The following is a 20350-nucleotide window of genomic DNA, read 5'->3' on the forward strand; positions in this document are numbered from 1 at the left end:
CTCATGGAAGCAAGGGAGTGAGCCATGTGGGTACCTGGGGAAAAGCATCCCAGGCCAAGGGTCCAGTCAGTGCAGAGGCCCCGAGAAAGGAGAGCTCTGTGTTTAACTCTGAGCTCTCCTCATGGTGTTTGTTGCACAATGGTCTCACCTAGGAACCACCCAGAGATCTTAGGGACGAAAAATGGCTGGGGAAGGGGGCATGGGCAGAAAACCACCATTGAGGGATCCAATTAGACCACTTCCAGAAGGTACATTCCCCTCAAAGAACCGAAATGAACATCACTCACACTTAACCCTTGTAAAGACTTCCTACATTGGAAAATAGAGCAGTTTGCCATATGATTTTCAACGTCTCCAAAAAACGTGCTGTCTCTTTGATCTGTCTAATTAAAATAGTAAAACTTGGAATCAAAGCAGTTTCATGCGAGGAAGCTAGAAAGTTCCATTTTTAGTTTGGCCTCATATGTGCTCATCATCTTATATTCCAAAAGCTTCTGCTGGCATTAGCCTTGGAGTCGGTGTTCTGAAAGCTGACTGCAAATGTGCTCTGTGAGCCGCAGGCACTTCCAATGTGACAGCAGTGCCAAGGAGAGACAGGAGTCTCACCTCGCCGGCCCAAAGGAGAGACTACCATCTCCCCCAGCCCACCTTGTCATGTTTTATGCAGAGCTGGAGACATTAGTAGGTACTAAAGTGCTTTGAAAAGTACACACACGGGCACACACACACACAAAGTACTCCATGGTAATGTCCATACTAAACTCTGGTACTGTGCATCCCCATGTGCTACGCATCCCGGTTTTTGTTAGTGTCCATCATTTACACCAAGGAGATGACTGGCTGAGCGCAGATATTGTACAGAGGGATAGTCACTGGAAACCAAGCTTATAAGAGTGAAAAACGGGAAAGAATCTGAATAATGAACATTGTAAGCCACTGAATTTCCAACATCAGGAGTTAGCTGGTTGCGCCCACACAGAGTCACCTTTATAAAGGATTCGGGAGCACGGATAATGGAGAAGTCGAAACTGCTTATGATCAGACTATTAACAGTAGTGAGATAGTGAACTTTGCCCTTTTTGTCTTTCTGCACCGTTTGAGTTTTTATGAGAAAAAGTAATCTGCATTTTGGAAAAAAAGATATGGTGAGACAGAAGAGAGGAATAATTACCAAGCACCTTCTCTCACTTGCCAGAGATTAGAAACTGTGAACCTGCTGGAGCCAACAATTCGTGGACACGTCCAGCTGAAAGTCCCACGTGAGAGAAGCCACAGAGAACAGCCCTGGTCCCTTCACACCTATAGAATCTTCTGCATTTTAATCACCCTTAAGTCTGTCCTTGCTCACCCTGGCCTGCTTTCGCTCCTGGTGCTGCCTCTGCCTGGCCTGGCCTGTCCTGAGAGTCCTTGCTGGATTTTTTTTTTTTTTTTAAGTTTATTTATTACTTTTGGTAATCTCTACTCCCGACATGGAGCTCAAACTCATGACCCCGGGATCAAGTGTCGCATGCTCCACGGACTGAGCCAGCCAGGAGCCCCCGAGGGTCCCTTCTAAAAGCCCATCCTTCTTCCTCAGTGGGACCCCTGCGCTCCTGGAGTGGTGGATCTGCCATACGGTCTAGCTGCATAGTATGGTCATGCCCGCCTCCCCAAATCCTGTCACCGAGAGGCCATGTGGGCCAGGCTCCGGAAGAGAAAAATCGAGGCAGGAGAAAGGACAGTAGCAAAAACAAGGAGGAATGTGCATGGCTACGTTTGGACGCAGCGAGGGCGTCCAGTATGAAGTGACTGGAAAAGAGGTAAACAATTGTTGGAAACTCTCCAATATTCAATTTTCTCTCTTCCTGAAGAGAAGCCTGTCGGTCAGCTGCGATCCGGACACACACGGTTCTCTCAACTCTCACCTTCCCGTCGACGTCTGCACGGAGCTCCGTGAACTCGGAGGCCTGCCCCGCACCCCCCACGCAGGTGTCCGAGCGCATGCGCTCTGCTCTTCCCCGTGGGTTCTACCGCGCGGTCCTTCACGGGCTGGGTCCGTGTAGCTGCGTACGGTGCAAACCCCGCGCGTTGCGTGTTGTTTCCCCAAAGAGCCTGGAAGAGCGCCTGGCACTTGGCAAGCGTCCATCGATATGCTGCAGGAATGAATGATGGACTCCTGTAGCCTGTCCGGCAGGCTTCGCAAGTTCTCCTACCAAATAGCTTTTTTGCGAAAATTATTTCACTGTGGACTTTCACGTTGAAAAAGGTGGGGAGAAACAGGAAGCCAGCATGGCAAGTGACAACTCCACGTGTTGAGATACGTCTTTTGAGCCAGCGAAGACTAAGGATTGAGAGCCTCCCACTCATAATTTGATGCCCGCTAGGGCAACAGTGTATACACGTGTGCTGAAACCTTTCATGCTCCAGAATTCGGGTTTCCGCCAAGAAGATAAGGATGAAAACTGGGCGGGAAGAGGCAAGAGTTAGCATTCAGGGCTCAGCCCTAGTCCGCTCAGTCATTAAAAACATGCAGATAAAGCCACAGTACCGGTAGCCTCGCCCAGTGAGTGTTGCATTTTTGAGGGTTTCTACCTTGTTCCGACGCCACTTCCCTGCTATCCCCTTTTTCTGACTCTTGCGCTGACTTTCAAACCTTTCAGGCCGTCATCAGCTTCACTACCTGAAGGGGCCAGAGGACCTGAAGGGCAGGAGACTAGTGATGGAAAGGGGAGAGGAAAGAATTTTACACTCTTTTCCTTCACTTGGACCAATTTTTTTTTTTTTTTAAATCAAGAATTTAAGTCTTACATAATAGTGCAAGATGGAATTCTAGGTCAGCTGCTGCTGGCATTTCCCCTCACCCCCCCCCCCCAAAGGAAATGGCAGCTATAGAATGAACCTTACTTCTTAAACAGATAAAAATCCATAAGTTATTATGTAAAGAAAGGGAGAAACTACGGTTTGCTACAGTGACTTCTTAGAAAGATGTTACATAAAAAGCAAGCAAAGCGGAATTGCTTATGCTGGTAGATGTGAAAAGCAAGGCTTCCAACACCTGCTTGACTTCCTAAAATCATCAAGATGCTCCAGTACTCAGACATTGTGTCACTCAGCCCCCACACGGGAAGTATGCTGAATCAGACCCAACAAGAACAGCCGGAGGCATAGACAGAGCGATCCGTGAACTACACATTTGCCTTCACTTGGCCTGGTACTTAAGCATAATTCCTCATTTCTGATAGTGGAAAACTATCTTATAGAGATTTTAATATTTTAGTATTTTTCAGAAGATCCCACACACGGGGCTTTTAAAATTGCATAACTCATTCTGTGATGAGGTTTTCTTAGGTCAAGAGCGGTCTTGGAAATGTCACTGACAGCCACTCAGGAGCTAAAGAAAATCTCCTAATTCCTAACGGGAAAGTTCTGAGGTATGATTTGACTAAAAATGTAACTTGGTTTGGAGCAAGACTGAAATATCGGTGAGAGAGAGAAACTAAATTTCCTTAACTGTCACCAAAGATCCACGGTAAGTAAGTTGTGTTTTTTTCTTCCAAATACATAATGGCAAACCTCTAATTTTTGGTCATGTCATATTTTAGGTGAAATGATTTCAATCAGTATGTATCTATTTGTAATCTTTTCTCTGCTGCGTAATTGAGAATGTTCAAAATATTTAACCCAAAATTTTCATGCAAAGTGATGCCCTCCAGAATTGAGAAACTTCTATGCCCTTGCTTAGTTTCCCACAGGCGGGAAAGGATGTGAAGCACATGGCAAATGAAGTCCAAAATATCCCTCAAACTAATTTCATTTTATTTAGTAATTTCACTCTTGCTTTTAAGTTCCAGTGAATACAGAAAGCAGGTGTCTGCCTCACTAATCTTGGCCTTGGGTTTAATAATTCAAAATTGGTGGATGGAACTGGAGGGTATTATGCTAAGCGGAGTAAGTCAATCAGAGAAAGACAATTATCATATGATCTCCCTGATATGAGGAAGTTGAGAGGCAAAGTGGGGTGTTTGGGGGTAGGGAAGGAAAAAATGAAACAGGATGGGATTGGGAGGGAGACAAACCATAAGAGACTCTTAATCTCAAAAAACAGAGGGTTGCTGCGGGGAGGGCAGTAGGGAGAGGGTGGTTGGGTTATGGACTTTGGGGAAGGTATATGCTATGGTGAGTGCTGTGAAGTGTGTAAACCTGGTGATTCACAGACCTGTACCCCTGGGGCTAATAATACATTATATGTTAATAAAAAATTAAAAACTAAAAAAATAATGATTTAACGTTGGGTCTCCTCTAAGAAAAATTCTCTAAGGAAAACACTTAATGGTAAGCTTCCCCTAATGAACAATTTGGTAAGAAATTTGCAATACCCCCAACATAAAGGGAGGTACTTTGGAATACTAGAAACCATGACTAGAGGCCACGGACTTCCTCTGAACTTGCCTACAAGCACCCATTTTAGGAAGGATACCAATCTTCATCTTTAGAAGCCAAAGGAAGAAATCTCAGTATCTTTCTTGAAAACTTATTCCTTGATTTTATATATATATATTATATATATATATATATAATATATATATATATAGTCATATATATATGAACACTGGAGCTCAATACTGGAACACTTCCTACAGTAGCTAGCTTGTTAAGTGGATGAGATATAAAAACATAGTCCAGTCACACAAGACAATGGTATATAGTCAATCTTAAACTTGTTACTGGAGATAAGCAGAAATAAAACAAGTTACAACCATTGCATTGCTTCTGGTCCTTTAACATTTTGCAGGTTGAAAAAATTATCTGCAAAGTAGTATAAATGATTTCCTTAGAGTTTGTGTTATAGTGGATCCTTGCATTATTTGAGGTTTCAGTTTATCTTCACATAAAACTACTGAATATCTGTACGAGAGATTTCCAGAATGAGTTCTTGGTCAACCGTTGGTTGAAACAGGATGATACTAGCTGTTCTTTTAACTACTACTTTCTGTTAAATTAATTTCAACACCCAGTGTGGGGATTGAACTCATGGCCCTAAGATCAAGAGTCACATTGCTCTACCGACTGAGACAGCCAGGCACCCCTTCAATGCTACCTTAATTAGGCACTTTAAGACCGTAAGTCCCACTATACAGCAATGCTGAAGTAATCATCTAAACCTGCCAAAGAACCGTTTGGTATCCTGTGAACTATGCATTGCAGGATAAACAACTGGGACCTTAGTACGTTAATCCTGCACATTTCCAAGAACCAGCAGAACACAGCCTTTTGATTTCACAAGCCGATAAATTTTTTAAAAATATCTTTAGAGAACTAATTTGACATGGCAATCTTTTTATTTTACCAAGGGTAAGCAGTAGAGGGAATGACATAAACGTTTAAAAGGACAGTTTTTTAAACTGAGAAAAAAAAAAAAATACCTGTGAAGTCCCTAGCCTGTCCTTGTTTTTCTTTTTTCTAATTTGCCTCTGCTTGGCACCCAGCTTCTACTGGCCATTCAGGAACTGTGGGGATAGACTTCTAGTAGCAAGCTTCCTTGACCTTGGATTCAGGTGCACAGAGCACAGCTCACACACACCCCCACCCCATCACTACTGATGCTAGATGGGTGTCTCTCTCTTCTCTTCAAATGACACAGCCCACCCTTATCCCATTGCCCCCAGACTCACTACCACTGTTATCTTTAATAGCAAAAGGTTGCAGACCACTAATTCAGACCCTTATTTACAGATCCTTTTGTTCATTTCTTCTCCTTTAACTTGACCGTATTTAATAAAATGTAATTACTAAAAGCTCCTTCAGGGTACAAAGCTACTTTATTTGGACAAAGTTTGCTACATACACAGAAAAACTCAATATGCATTTCCAGCCAGCCCAATCCCAAGCACGTGGTAATTACAGCCAAAGCTTCAGAAACTTACTGAGAGACACAGATCCCGTTCACAGTAGTTTTACATGTGGAAAACAAGTATTCTAAGAATACTTGCACATTACATGAAAAGTAAAAATATTATATACTTAAAAATTTTACTCAAAAAATACTTTCAAACTATTAGGTTTTAAATACTGAGACCACTTAAGTTTAATATTTATTAGAGCAAGAATCAGAAAATTATTACACACAGTATATACCCTTTTACAGAGAACATATTTGCACATTTCTGAAAGCTACTTGTAAAAATTTTACTTGTAAAAGTTTTTTTGAGTAATATCACATTTTGTACATCATGGTAATCTGATAATGCTTTTAAGGGGTACTTATTATTATTATTATTTTTTAAAGTAAGACAAACCAGAATAGTCAATGTGGGTTCATGGTTAACCTGAAATTTGGCCTATTTTTTGACAAATCTTGTTTTCAACATCCAATGGACATGAGAACTTTCTCTGCACATGATCTGCTTTGACTAGAGTCCAGTGGAGGGCACAAGGATCTCTTTACCCCATTATTATGACCCCAGGAACCAGCAAGCTTACATAGAGGTCAGTTGTGGTTCTCCCTGTGCCTAAGGCACCATGAAGTCTACTCCTGGCCTCAAGAGAATCAGGTGGTACAGAGAAAGAGGGGACTGCCCTACCCAGCAGAGGGCCCAGCACAGGGCAGAGATACAAAGGAGACTACCATTAACATCGCAGCTAAAAGACTGTATTTTAAATACAGTGCTGTGAATCTATATAGGCAGACCTTACACAGCCCAGATCCCCAAGTCTAGATCTGTTTTATTTCTACATCAGGACATGCAGGAAGGGAGATGGAAATGAAAGGACACATGTGGACTCTTACAGTAAGGCAACTGCCAACCTCCCATCATAGCCAGAATGAAACAGGACAATGGGAAGAAAGAAGACTGAAATGGTGTGGTTTCAATGCTACCTTGACCTAACCAAGGGGCTAAAACTGGGCCATATTTAGAGGAGCTGAAAAGGAAATGTAACACAATTACCTGGAAGGGATAAGTGAGACAGATCTAACGGGATGTTGGAATCCTGTATACTCCATGTTTTCCTCACATTTAAGCCAACAGTGCCAAAAAAGATGGACAGAAAACAATTATCAGGGCACAGATAGCTAAGGCTCCTTTCTCAGGGGATATGAAGGGCACATGGGAGACAGATGTTGTAAAAGCCCCAAACACTGTATGACACGAGGAAATTTATAAACACCTTCAAGTCCAAAATACATGATGTTTAACTTTGAGTCAAGTGCAGTGACCCAGGTTCCCTCCAACAGTGTGAGTAGTCAAGAGCAGACTGTTCTGACAGAAATGTTCTTAGAGGCCAGGGTGTGTTTTCTTATATTAAAGATACATTTTATGAGGTGGTTTTCTCTCTATATAGGTCCAGTTTTTACACAGTCAAATTGTTTCATGTACAAAAGCAACACAGTCTAGGATGTTTCCAGAGTGTGCTGGGTTGTCAATCTGATGATGCTCTTCCATCTCTTTACTCAGTCCCCAAATTAGTTTCTTCGGATTTCTTGATTTTTCAAGGTTGATCTTCTCAGCGAAGCTGTATTTTGCAGGAAGAGTCCCAATGAACAACATAACAAGCAGGGGATCTGAGATTCCAAAATGAAGATTAGAGCCACTCAAATAGAATTTTCTGTTAAAACACATTTCTAATAAGATAAATTAAATATATCCATTCTGTGTCAAAATATGAATGGAAGACAGTTTTGTCTAATCTTATAAATGGCTTAATAAGGTTCAGAAACAATCATACATTCAGGAACTTGAAAGAAGTTAAGAATGAATTATCTGGGAATCTCAACGCTTTTCCTGAAAACGTGTTATTAATTTCAGAGTCACAAAAGTAACAGAATCCCAAGTTCCCAGTTATTATGTTAATTTGAAGTACACATTTTACACCATTAACGTGACATCCTAATACATGAGGAGAAAGTCACACTTGGGTAGAAAAACTTTAAAATAATTAGAGATCTTAAAAGAAATATGCTCATTTTAAAGACAAAACATTAATATTCAACTTCCTATAGAATAAATGCCCCATACCAGCAGGAAGCAGGTACCAGCTCGGAGGCTGTGCCACACCTTCGTGCCTCAGGCTCTCTATTTACCACTGTACTTGTGGGGCAGCTCTTTGCGGACCATGTTCACTCCATTATATTACAAAGCTCTGGACTTGTGACTTCAGTTCAATGTGTAAGGCAGTGAGTGTCCTTCAAGATTTGAAGCTCCCTTCAAGATTTGAAGCTCCCTTCAAGATTTGAAGCTCCCTTCAAAGGCAACAGAGAACCCCTGACTGAAAGTGACAATAAACTGAGAGCAAGGTCAGAAGAAAAATGAAGATGATCTTTTAGATCAGGGCTTCCTGACCTCTTCCTGACCTGACAATCAAGGGCAGTCTCTCTACGCTCAGAAATTGCAGTCTTGTTGGAGAAAGCATCCATAGTTACCTTCGGAATTTCAAAAGGGGGTTGAAAAGTACCAAAATACAAAGAACCACTAGGTTCTAGGGTCACCTTCTCTGTGGTTCCCTACGTACTTTCTGTACCCAAACTTACGAAGATCTGTGTTCCTCCCCAGGGGTAAACAGAGTTAGATTTCTAAACTTTCACAATGATGTGCCAGACTGTGGAGCATAGTGACCCAAGAAGGTATACATTTCTCCACTAAAATTCTGTTACAGTACAACTAAGGACAACAGGTTTTACCTAGAAGTTTCTAGAAAGCAACCATCAAATACTGATTATATTCATGCCATTAATTCTCTATTATGCTCCGTATTCCACATTCTTTCTAAAGTTATACAATAGGACAAAAGATCCATTTTTTATTATATTTTCTCTAAGACTGAAGATACTTATCTTGAATTATGTTCATCTTTGAGCTGCATACCCATTTATAACCCACTAAAATAAAAATCAAACTCATTGTTAGGAAGTACATTAATATTTCCCCAGATCACCTGTCACTAGCCTTAAAATACTACCACTTGCTAGTATGAACTGCTCAACTGAATATCAGAATGCCTGCTGTCCCAGGATTTCATATACTGCCTCCTCTTCTCCAGGAACTTCATTTCCTTGCCTTAATGCACTTAGGTCAGCTGTGTGAGAGTTTATTCCCCACTCCCACCACCGTTTTTTTTTCTTGGGCTCTTACATTTTTCCCTTTCTTGGGTCTCTTTCCTTTGTACTCCAAGTGTTCAGAATCTAAAAAGGTTTTTAAAATATTCATTCCAGTAGAGACCAAGTTTTTCCCTGCCTGTCTAATAATTCCTTCTGGGTATATCAAATGCTGAGGCCTAGTCAATACTGTGGCTAGAATTGGCTAAGAGGAAACACCTCTATTGACAAAAGTATCACAGAAGGAGAGTATTTTAAAAGCTAGTTGTAATGGGAAAGTAGCAAATAGGCAACACACATTTAAATTAAAATGTAACTCGATTTTTAAAAATCTAATGTTTTCATTGTGCCATCTATTATATATATATATATCAGTCAAATCCTCTTAAAGCAAAGCAAAGGGGTGGAGGGTGCTACAGTGTATCTTATTTAGCTTCTAGAAGCCTTCTAATAGAAACAGTATGAAAACTCTGATCATACAAAAACTTCCACATTTCTGGATAATCTACCAATGATAAAACTTGCTACCACTCAATCTCTATAGCTTTGTGAATTCTCTTCAGCCTTTCCCTATGATCCTTTTTCAAGCTGTTCTAAACACATTCTTAAAAAGCAAGCCTTCCCTGGTTTTGGTCAAAGGGATAGGGAGGCTGTTGTATTTGACTATGAAAATAACTGCTCCATGATGTTCTTCAAATCTCTTCATCTGAGCAGTCAACGACAGACTCACCCAAGGACTATCTGACTCTCCTATCAAATAACAAGTTCTCCAGCTATCCTCTGGGCAAGCATACGCTAGTTCACATTCTGGGTCTACATGAAAGTGAGCCTATGGTTTTAAAATAGTGTGTTCAGGTACTTGGAATAGAGCTAACTTTCAAATTTTTAAGGGGAAATATTCCTTCTTGGAGATTCAAGTTTTGTTTTTTTCTCCTTCCCATTTATACTGTCTATCTCTTAGCCGTCTTACTTTCCACTAATTCATGCACCCAACAACAGCAAGAGAGGGAGGAGGGGAAACGGAAAAGCCTTTCTCCTCTCCATTAGCACTTCTGTCCTACATAATAATATCCAATTTGGAAATCAGCAGCATCTGGTCACAAGTGTATTTGGGTATAACAGACTATTCCGAGGTCATTTCCAGGCTGAAATTCTGTAATTACTACCTCTAGGATTGTCACTTGATCTCTTCCTGATCAATAATTACCTCTAATCTAAGTAAGCTACATGGCAAGGTAGATAGAAAGGAAAAGGAGCTGACCAAATCAGCATGGGAGGATTACATAAACTGGGAAAACATGGGGTCCATAAAAACCCCCAAATATTCAAAATGTAACTGTCTCCAGGGAATGACACTAATACTGGAAGATGAGAATCTGAGGCATGAATGTCAACTTAGAAACACAAAATTAGAATACCTATTCCTTTTTATATTCTTTTTTATTAAATCTACTGATTCACCTAGTAAGTCATTATATACACAAAACAATAATTTCCAGAGTTCCTAAATATTTCCAACATATTCAACTTAGGGATCCAAGATTCTGAACATGCCATCACCAAAAAAAATTGCAAACCTAAAAAACAAAAAGGAAAAAAAATTAAACAATGTCAAAAGGAAAAAACTTTTTTAGAAAAGGTCAATATTTACTTTTATAACTTTCAAAACAACATTTTTAAGCTAATGTTTCTTTCTCATCTTACAGTTATAAGCTCTTAAGGCTAACATTAAAGTTTTGCTTAGAAACAAGGAAGTTTACTTATTAAAAATATTAAACTATACTCATACATATCACCTATTTAATATTTACTGGCTCTAAATATCTTCACATTTACAATTTCAGGCTTTGAAGTGGCATTAGTTCTAGATTTTCTTTCTAAAAGCTATCATTATGGTGACAGACATTCAGATGCATAAATAAAATTAATGACTTCACTCTTATATAACACATGCCTTCAGAAACCACATTTTTAGCCAATTAATAGTGGTTAAAGTCTTTGTACTTCTATCCCATTAACTTTCAGCACATGAAATAGAAAAGATGACCTTCAAAGTTCTTCTAACCTCAAAAAGGGTCAATTTAGATAGGCTTTATTTGGAAAAAAAAAATTATTTGGTAAACATAAGAAAGGAAAATTTCAAAAAATAAAAATCAGTACCTGTTTCTCATTAAATCATTAATACACAAAAGTGAATTATATGAACAATTCTTCTACCATAGGCTTAAAAATGATGCTTTATAGATTAGCCTATTTAATTTTTCCATAGAAAAGCAAGAGTTCAAAGTTCACATATCAGAAGAATAAAACAACACATGAGCAGATATGGGAAACAAAGAAATGATCTGTTGTGTACTATTTCTCTTTAGAACATAGCCAAACTGACTTATTTAAGTATAAACTGAGATCACAGATATAAAATCCTTACACTCCAGTCAATCTAGTGCCTGGATTTACATGGCATATGAATAAGTCTATCATCACAGAAAGCCATGTATACAAACAAAATACATTTTAAAAATGTAAGTCACTCTTGACATTGGAGAAAATACTATTTGTAGAGAAATAAGGGAATGCAGAACTAGAGCAACAACTGAGCGCCCCTGGAGGAAAACAGGAAAATAAGTGTGACTTTTAAAAAATATTCTGTAGAATCTGCCCTCCGTCTCATCCTCTGGTTGGGATGACAATTTCATTTTCTTGGCATGCCATCAATTAAACAAATGTGTAATTTAGGCTAAATATAAGTAAACTGTGATACTATTTTTGCTATGAACACTGTTACATGTAGTATAAGAAAGATCAAATAACCACTTACTCTGAAAAGATGGCTCAGTATAAAACCTGAACTTGAGCAAAGAACCTATTGGACTTCTATTCCCAGGGGGAATTAAGCCTAGTAACTGCCTTTTTAAGCCCTGTTATATCATTATTTTAACAGGACATGGTCCACTGGAATAAACTTAATAAACAGAAGCACGCTCCCAAAGAAAGTTTTACTGTAATAAAGACAAACAGTGCTCTTCTCCTCAATTGTAAAACAGATTTTGAACTAAGTTACCTGCGATAATTAAAGCAGAGTTAATGACACTACTAACATTCTTCATGGAACTTTACATCTTAAAAAGAAAAACAAAAAAGCACCATAAGACATTAAAAATTTTTTATGACAGCAAAAGCACAGAACCCTTACTTTCTAGTCTGAAAAGCTTGGTATTCAGTCCCTTTTAAGAGCAAACACTATTCGTTTTCAAAGGAAGTCAATTATTTCAATCTGCAAATTCCTAATGGCTTAGGTGTTTCCACATAAATATTCTGTCACTAGTTAAACATCTCACTAAGAAGTTTAAACAACTCTAAAAGGCTTAATTAGTATGTCGATTTACACAACTCTTTACATTTGAACCAGTTTAGTTAGACTATATCAGCATGTTTTTAAATACTTTTTGTTCACAACTTCAGATTTTTTTTTTCTTAAAGAGGAAGGAATGGGATAAGAGAACAGACATGGAAAAACATGAAGGCCTCTCTTTCTCTTAGGTTTTGCCATTACCATTCTGTTTGAAGTGGTTTCAGGACGAGGCGATCGCACACCTTCTAGTCAGAAATCAGATGGCCTCAAAACAACCTCATCTCAGTCTTAGGCCTCATGTCTTTCGCTTAGAGCTAAAAATAAAAATACATGTGAATGAACAAATGATCATGGAATGAAATCTCTAACATGACACTAAAATATATAAAATATCAGAAGCCATTTTTATCACAGAAAAATGAAAGGTACACATTTCCATCCAGAGCATCACAATCCTAATTAGAATGATTCTTAGCCCACCAGCTGCCGGGAGTAATAGTGACAATGATAATTTAATACCAAGGTGGTTCTACAGAGCCACACTAGGATTTTATCCATCTCCTGAGGTTCTGAAATGTCCTTTTTTTTATGATGTTAAATATAAAGATATCATTAATGAAGCTAATGACACTAGACAGCAACTTAGCTCTCTTTATGCAAATAAACGAAGACAAGCAAAGGAAGTGTCGCCCTGAACCAGAACAATGGGCTAGCCCTAGAAATATATGTTTCTGGAAACTCTGAATTCTAACAGCCATGCTGGTAGTACATGAAAAGTAACTTGTTTCTACAATCAAAATAAGGCATTCACTCATTCCACAAGTACTGAATGTTTCTAAGCGCTGGAAGCCAAATGCTGAAGAGAAGAACAGGGTTCTGGACCTCAACAAGTGGTAGACTCGTTTTCTATTTGTCTCAAGTCTGGGCTATCATGTTAAGGAGACAGAAAATAAGGATTGCTATGTTTCCATGAGAGGGAGGAGGGCAGTATATATTATATGACAAGAGAATAAGACTGCAGGATTTAAACAAAATCCACTGAGAAGCCTAAATCTTACGCTGCAAATGATGTCCAGCCATTATTTGGTTTCTGTAGTGTGAAGCTTATATTTCCAAAATCCTCATTAATCCTGAAAATTAATTCTCCTCCATTTGGAGAGCACTGGTGGTTTCAATCCCAAATATAAATGTCTCACACTATTTCGCAAGGTTAAATCAGCCAAGCACCTTCAAAAATCACTTAATGTAAGAGTCCTTCATTCAACAGAAGCTGTAATTTAAGATTCAGAAATTCTGCTTGCTGCCCAAGTTACACTCAAGAATCGGCCCTAACTATAGTGTAATAAACACAAATAGCCTATGAGCTTTTTTTTTACACCATTCATATACTTCCATTATATAAAATTACTAAATTATCACTAGAGTCTATACCAACAACATTACTGTTTAACGCTTTGCCTTTCTCTGCTGGTTCTATGTATACCAATGAAAGGCTTTAATTTTGTGGGAACACAGTACATTACCAAAAAACATCAAAATGAATCAATTTAAGCTCGATGTTCACCTTAAATTGACAGTAGTAAACACATTTCCTGAGATCGCTTATCTTCTGTAATTTTTCATGTTTAGTCCAATTACGTTTAATATCTAGACAAATGTAACAGAATTAAATGGTCTGACTCTGAAGTTTATAGGTTTTAGAGCCATTCTTTAAAGTAATAACTTGTAATTTACACTTAAATATTTAGAATAAAGAAAAGAATTGTTTTGAGTTTTACCTAGGTTTAAGGTTATGGTTTGCATCAAGTGAAAATACTTTTAAATCAATAAGCTTTTGGAATTTCATTTCCCACTGAGGCTCATAAAAATGATTCTAATAGTTTTATATTCTAGTATATTCAAATTTTAATCAAGGAAAACTGGACACTGTTCTTACTTATAAGCAGTCACTCCTCCTTCCTTTACTGTACATGTCATAGGTCCCTGCTTCTTTCAGTTTCAATAAATTTCAGAGAAAACATAACTAATTGATAGATATACTTTTTCTACACGGTGCCTCGAACATTGACTTATCTGTAAATCCCAAATGTGTCCCACAGCAACACAAAGAACCTATCCTTTGGTCCACAACTCCTCTCAACTCATGTTTGCTCCCATTCTTTGGCAAAAATGGAAAGTAACAAGAGATTTCATCTGCCTCTCCAAAACTTGGATCTTTCCTTTAGTAACTTTTATCTCCTTTCCTTTTTGCTTCAATCATAGTCTGTTTTGTTTTACAAGTTTCAGTCCTATCACTTCCCTGAACCAATGGACCCAGGTGGGAGAAATGCAACAACAAACACCGTGCCACTCTCCTTTTCACAACCTTCACTACTCCCACTCTGATCAAGGACTTTAATGATAAAGTAATGACATTTAATACTCAGAAGACATGTGCTATGGCTTACTAAGAAAAGTACCCTTATACTCAGTCTTAATTTATACTAACCATAAAACTCCACTTGTCTCATCAGGAATGTCCTAGTGGTCTCTCCTTTAATAAGATCAATGAATTCCAGTAAGTTAGTTACAACTGTCAACAAATCACAGAACCGAATTTCTATAAAAATGTCTATTATTTTAAGAATATCCAATGTGAAATACATTCTGATTCAAATAATTTCCTTAGTTTAGACTGTTTTTGTTTTTTAACAAAAAGGGTTACATGATATACCAGGAGTGAACCTGCAACCTGATTATTATGGTCTCTTCTTAGAAGTTTACTTTTTGATTCTAGTACTTTACACATTCTAAGATCTCCCTTCTGACACATACACATCTCATCTCCTAATCTAAGCAAAATCTGTATGCATGCTTTTTTTCCTCTGATCATAGCTGTTTCTTCCTTGTAGTGTTTAGCTGTAGGAGCAGCATTAATTTACATGGAAATTCTATAATAAATATTACATGCACAGTTTTTCCAATACAATTCCATACTGTTTTACCTAAATGGTACTGTAAACACAAAATATTTATCAGTCAGAAAACCTCAAATCTCAAATTTGAGGAATCTATGGGAAGAAGAGAGTGCTCAAAAAGTGGTGTTTAGACCACAGCTAGCCATTTGGAAAACTTAAGGCTGGCTCTCTACGTTCATTCGTTAAGCCAAAACAAATTCCAGATATACCACCTTTAAAGTTTAAATATGAAACTATAAAATTACTTAAAGAAAATATGAATAAAATTTTTAAATTAATTTTTAAGTACAGGAAGGCCTTCAATCATGACATAAAACCTAGTAGCCAAAAAACAAACAACCCAAACAAAACAAAACTACAATTGTTTTTTAGAAAAGCAAAAACCAAATCAAACAAAAAAACAAGTATAAGCAAAAAATAAACATAAGCTGGGGAAAATATCTGCAGTAAAAATTTAATATGCACAGAATTTTTATAAACTGCTAAGAAAAAGATAGCCACTGGAAAACGGGTGATGATTACAGACAATTCACTGGGAAGTAAAAATAACTTGAAAATATATAAAAGTATCTTTAAACTCGTTCAAAATGTACAAAATGCAAATCAAAATGAGATGCTAACAATGGGTAATGATTAAATTCAAGAGTGTGGGAAATAGGGCACTCAAATATACCACTGGGAGAGGTATAAACTGGTATTAAAGTTTTGAAGAATGACAATATCTACTAAATTTAAAAACCCACATGCTTTGACCCAGAAATTTGACTTCTAGGGCTAGCTCCTTCAGATTGCTTTTCACAGGTGAATAAAAGTATCTGTATAGATAGATTATTCATTTACAAAAAAATGAAAGAAAAATATCTGGAAAACAATCGCAATGTCTGTCCAGTGTCCTCAAGTCCAAAAGGAAGCTGGCTCAAGAAGATATTATATCTCGTGCAACTATAGAAAGGTGTCCTAGATATACTATTAAATGCATAAATGACATGTTTGAATAGACATATGTCATTCTTTCCAAAACAGTATTTTTTTTCAAAAATAGACTTTTTTTTTTTTTTAAAGGAATGCCAAGACAGGTGAGAAAGAAAGGAAGAAATGAGGGGCGTGGAAGGAAGAAATGAGGGGCGCCTGGGAAGCTCAGTTGGTTAAACAGCCAACTGGCCCACTCTTTATTTCAGCTCAGGTCATGATCTCAGGGTCCTGGGATGGAGCCCCGTGTCGGGCTCCACATTCCCCAGAGAGTCTGCTTAAGGATTCTCTCTCTCCTTCCCTCTCTGCCCCCCCAACCAGCATACACATACACATACACACTCTCTTTCTCTCTCTCCCTCCCTCAAATAAATCTTTAAAAAAAGAAAGAAAGAAGAAAGGAAGAAATGAAATCTGTGAAAAGCTACCCAAGCAACTATTAAAACATGAGAACCGGGGAGGAAGGACTTTTTACTTCCCACTTTATAACTTCTATAGTATGTAATTTTTGTAACACAAGTAATTATTCTACAACTAAAATGTTTTTCAAGGATGCTTTGCTATTTCAGCATTTTAAACTCTATGTATTGATTTCTCAAAATGGGAAGAGATTTACATTCTAGAGTCAGATCTCACCAGCCACCTGGTGAGTGTGAGGACTCGTTTGGGGCCAAGACCACAGAGACATTCACTCAGCTTTCACCCCTGAAATTAACTGTCAATACACTTGGGGGACTGTGCTTCTCAAACTTGGCCACCACTTGCTTCTTCTAACCATTCTTTAATCTACACACCACACTGTGGCCTACACAGGACACTTTCACTCCTACTCCTATACATGAGGGGCAGGTTACAAGTTCTGAATTTACCTTCATGGACTTAATGGGCTATCCAATAGCCCCCCACTGTGTGCTGCAAGTTAGACATCGATTATTTACCCTACCTTCTGTCCTACAGAGAGTGCCAATCTAGTAACACTGTGCTGTTACTTACTTCTGCAGTGATCTCAGATTCCAAATCCAAATCCTTCACAATGACAAGCTTGTTGTTTTATGTGACATCTACTTTACAGACAGAATACATGAAACTGGTCAAGATTCCAGTAAAATGTCACTAAAGAAAAGAGTTTCTCAGGTGGAGAGCAAAGCAAAATGTGCTAAAAATACAGTATTTGTCCATTTAAAAAATGGTCTTAACTCTGCAATTACTCTCCCATTTACCCCAAATCAGCACTAACCAGAGATAGTTAGTTTTTCAGCAGGGTAAGTCAAAATTACCCAGGCATGACCAGCTTTTGGCACTTGCAGGAATCCTCTACCTCCAAAAGGGACATGCAGATCTAACTCTGACAATGTTTGATTGTGAATCATGAAGTTACTGGGAGATTTTAAACATTTTTTTTCCCGCCCAGGGGGCGAGAGAGAGAGAGAGAGAGAGAGAATAAATTAAGCAGGCTCCATGGCCAGCATGAAGCCTGATGCAGGGCTTGATTTCATGATCCTTGAGAGCATGACCTGAGCCAAAATCAAGAGTCGGACACTTAAACTACTGAGCCACCCAGGTGCCCCAAACAGTTTCCATCAGCATTTTTCTTTAGCTATGAAGTCACTATAATCGAAAGTGTTGTGGCATTTATGAGTAGATTAATTCATATTATCTAATTTTACTTGAACTCTCACTAATAGATTCTTATTTTTAAACAGTTTATCTCTCCTATCTAAGGGTAAACAGGGATCTTCTTTTTAATGTTGACCTTTTTTTTTGGTAATCACATAATCCACTCTTGCGGAGCCTTAATCCATTTATATCTTCAGTTTCACCTGAAATAGCTTCTTTTTATTTTTTTTAATTAACATATAATGTATTATTAGCCCCAGGGGTACAGGTCTGTGAAATGCCAGGTTTATACACTTCACAGCATTCACCATAGCACATACCCTCCCCAATGTCCATAGCCCCACGCCACAACCCCCCCATCACCCACCCCCACAACCCTCAGTTTGTTTTGTGAGTACCTGAAATAGCTTCTTTCCTTTTGCCTATAGACATTCAGATTTCCAGATCCTAGACCAATCCACAATCCATTTCCTTGAATACATGACTCATTTCAGCTAATATCGCCCTTCTTTTTCTTTAGTGCTAAATTGCCAAATTTGAAGAGTGATCTAGAGTTGGTTCATTCATTTAAAAATATTTTCTGAAAAGTGACTAAGTGCCAGGGTCTAGGGATACAATCTGTATGGCGCCTCCCCCTTAGGGAGCTTATAGTTTGATTACACAGATAATCAGGTATCTAGAGGTTCAAGATGTTGTCATGAAGGAATAACACGAGGCTATGACAGAGCATCAACAGGGGACTTAATTTGAATTGGAATGCCACTCTGCACAACATCAACAGGTGCTCTTCTCTTCCTGGGCTGGGTGTTCTGGGATATGCAACTTGTGTGTGGTCTTATAAGGCAGCCCTGGTGGGGTCTCCTGGAGGAGGTGGCCTGTAAGCTGATATCTAAAGGTTGCACAGGAATTGGCCAAGCAAAGAATAAGAGAAGTAGCATTACAAATAGAGGGAACTGGTTATGTTGAAGTCCTTGGACAGGAAAGCATATGGTGAATACAGTGATCTGGAGAAGGGAATGTGGGCAGAGAACATGGAAGACAAGCAAGAAGTATGAGCCAGATCAACCAGTCTCAAACAGCACACTGAGGATTTGGGGCTTTAACCAAAGTGCAGTGGGGACCACATTTAGCACTCTTTGCAGCATGATTTCTACTCCTACTATTCTCTAAACAGCCAGCCATACACTTTTAACATACAGAATCTTCTCCATTCTCAGCAAGTAACCATAGTTATACCCCAGACATACTGCGGGTTTGGTTTCAAACTAGTGCAATAAAGCAAGTCAAATGATTTTTTTGTTTGTTTGTTTCCAGGTGCATAAAAGTTATGTTTACTCTATTCTACAGTCTATTAAGTGTATGTTAGCATTATGTCTAAAAAGGCAATGTACACTGTACCTTATTTAAAAACACTTTATTGCTAAAAAAAAATTCTAACCATCATTTGAGCTTTCAGGAAGTCATATCTGCTGACCACCAATCATCATAATAAATATAACAGTGAAAAAGTTTAAAATAAGAATTACCAAAAATGTGACACAGAAACACAAAGTGAGCAAATGCTGTTGGAAAAAAGGCACCCAAAGGCTTGCTTGATGCCGAGCTGCCACAAACCTACCATTAGTAAGAAAGGAAGAAAGAAAGAATAAAAGGAAGAAAAGAAAGAAAAAGAAAAAGGAAGGAAGGAAGGAAGGAAAAAAAAAAAGAAAAAAAAAGAGCAATATCTGAGAGGTACAATAAAGTAAAAGCATGGTAAAACAAGGAAGGCCTGTATTCAGCTTCTGAAATGGCTTCTAGCCTAAGCTTGAAAACATAAGTTGTCACTGATTCTTCTAACTTCTACTTCTCTCAGTATTCAGCTTAACGTTTTATACACAGTAGGTGTTCAAAACCTGCACACAGACAAATCAGTCTTGAAGAAAACAGACTGATGAAAAGTTAATCACAACAGTGTAAGAATGTAATCGTATTTAATATTCTCTATTAGAAGTATAATTTGAAATGGCTTCAATTTAACCTACAGACTTGCCTTATTTTCTCCTGTAGTGATGAAATACTTATGAACTCCAGAATTTTCTTTAAACAAATGCCCAACTGCAATTTGATCAGTCCACAGATACAATGCTTAGATGACACTGCCGTTCTCTGTGCTTAGCACAGGGTACGTGGTAGTGGTCTAGTTCTTCCATACTAGAATTATAAAAACTAGACAGCTGACATCCAGGTAATATGTACATTCCATTGAAAAGTATGACTACTCTGTTACAAAGAATATAAGTCAATGACATCTCATATTACACTAGCCATCAAATCTTGCACGTTATTACATAGACTATTCATTTTGAAACTGTTAAATATGCTATTCTTCCATTTTGATAATTTTAG

General features: G+C 38.2%; 1 protein-coding gene and 1 long non-coding RNA gene across 4 annotated transcripts in view; both read right to left on the reverse strand.

Annotated features, from left to right (window-relative positions):
* The window catches only part of XKR6 (XK related 6), a 304492-nt gene that overhangs the window by 200561 nt on the left and 83581 nt on the right, over positions 1 to 20350 (reverse strand). The window lies entirely within an intron of this gene.
* The window catches only part of LOC309862730, a 75559-nt gene continuing 60988 nt past the window's right edge, over positions 5780 to 20350 (reverse strand). The window contains exons 1-4 of one of the 3 annotated variants that reach the window (XR_014310677.1): positions 14911 to 15685; positions 12624 to 12736; positions 12132 to 12189; positions 5780 to 10647 (exon numbers count right to left, since the gene is read on the reverse strand). This is a non-coding gene — a long non-coding RNA (uncharacterized lncRNA). The other 2 variants (XR_014310678.1, XR_014310676.1) reach the window with 2 other exon arrangements.

Source organism: Mustela nivalis, assembly GCF_964662115.1.
Source record: "Mustela nivalis genome assembly, chromosome: 4".
Classification (NCBI taxonomy): domain Eukaryota; kingdom Metazoa; phylum Chordata; class Mammalia; order Carnivora; family Mustelidae; genus Mustela; species Mustela nivalis.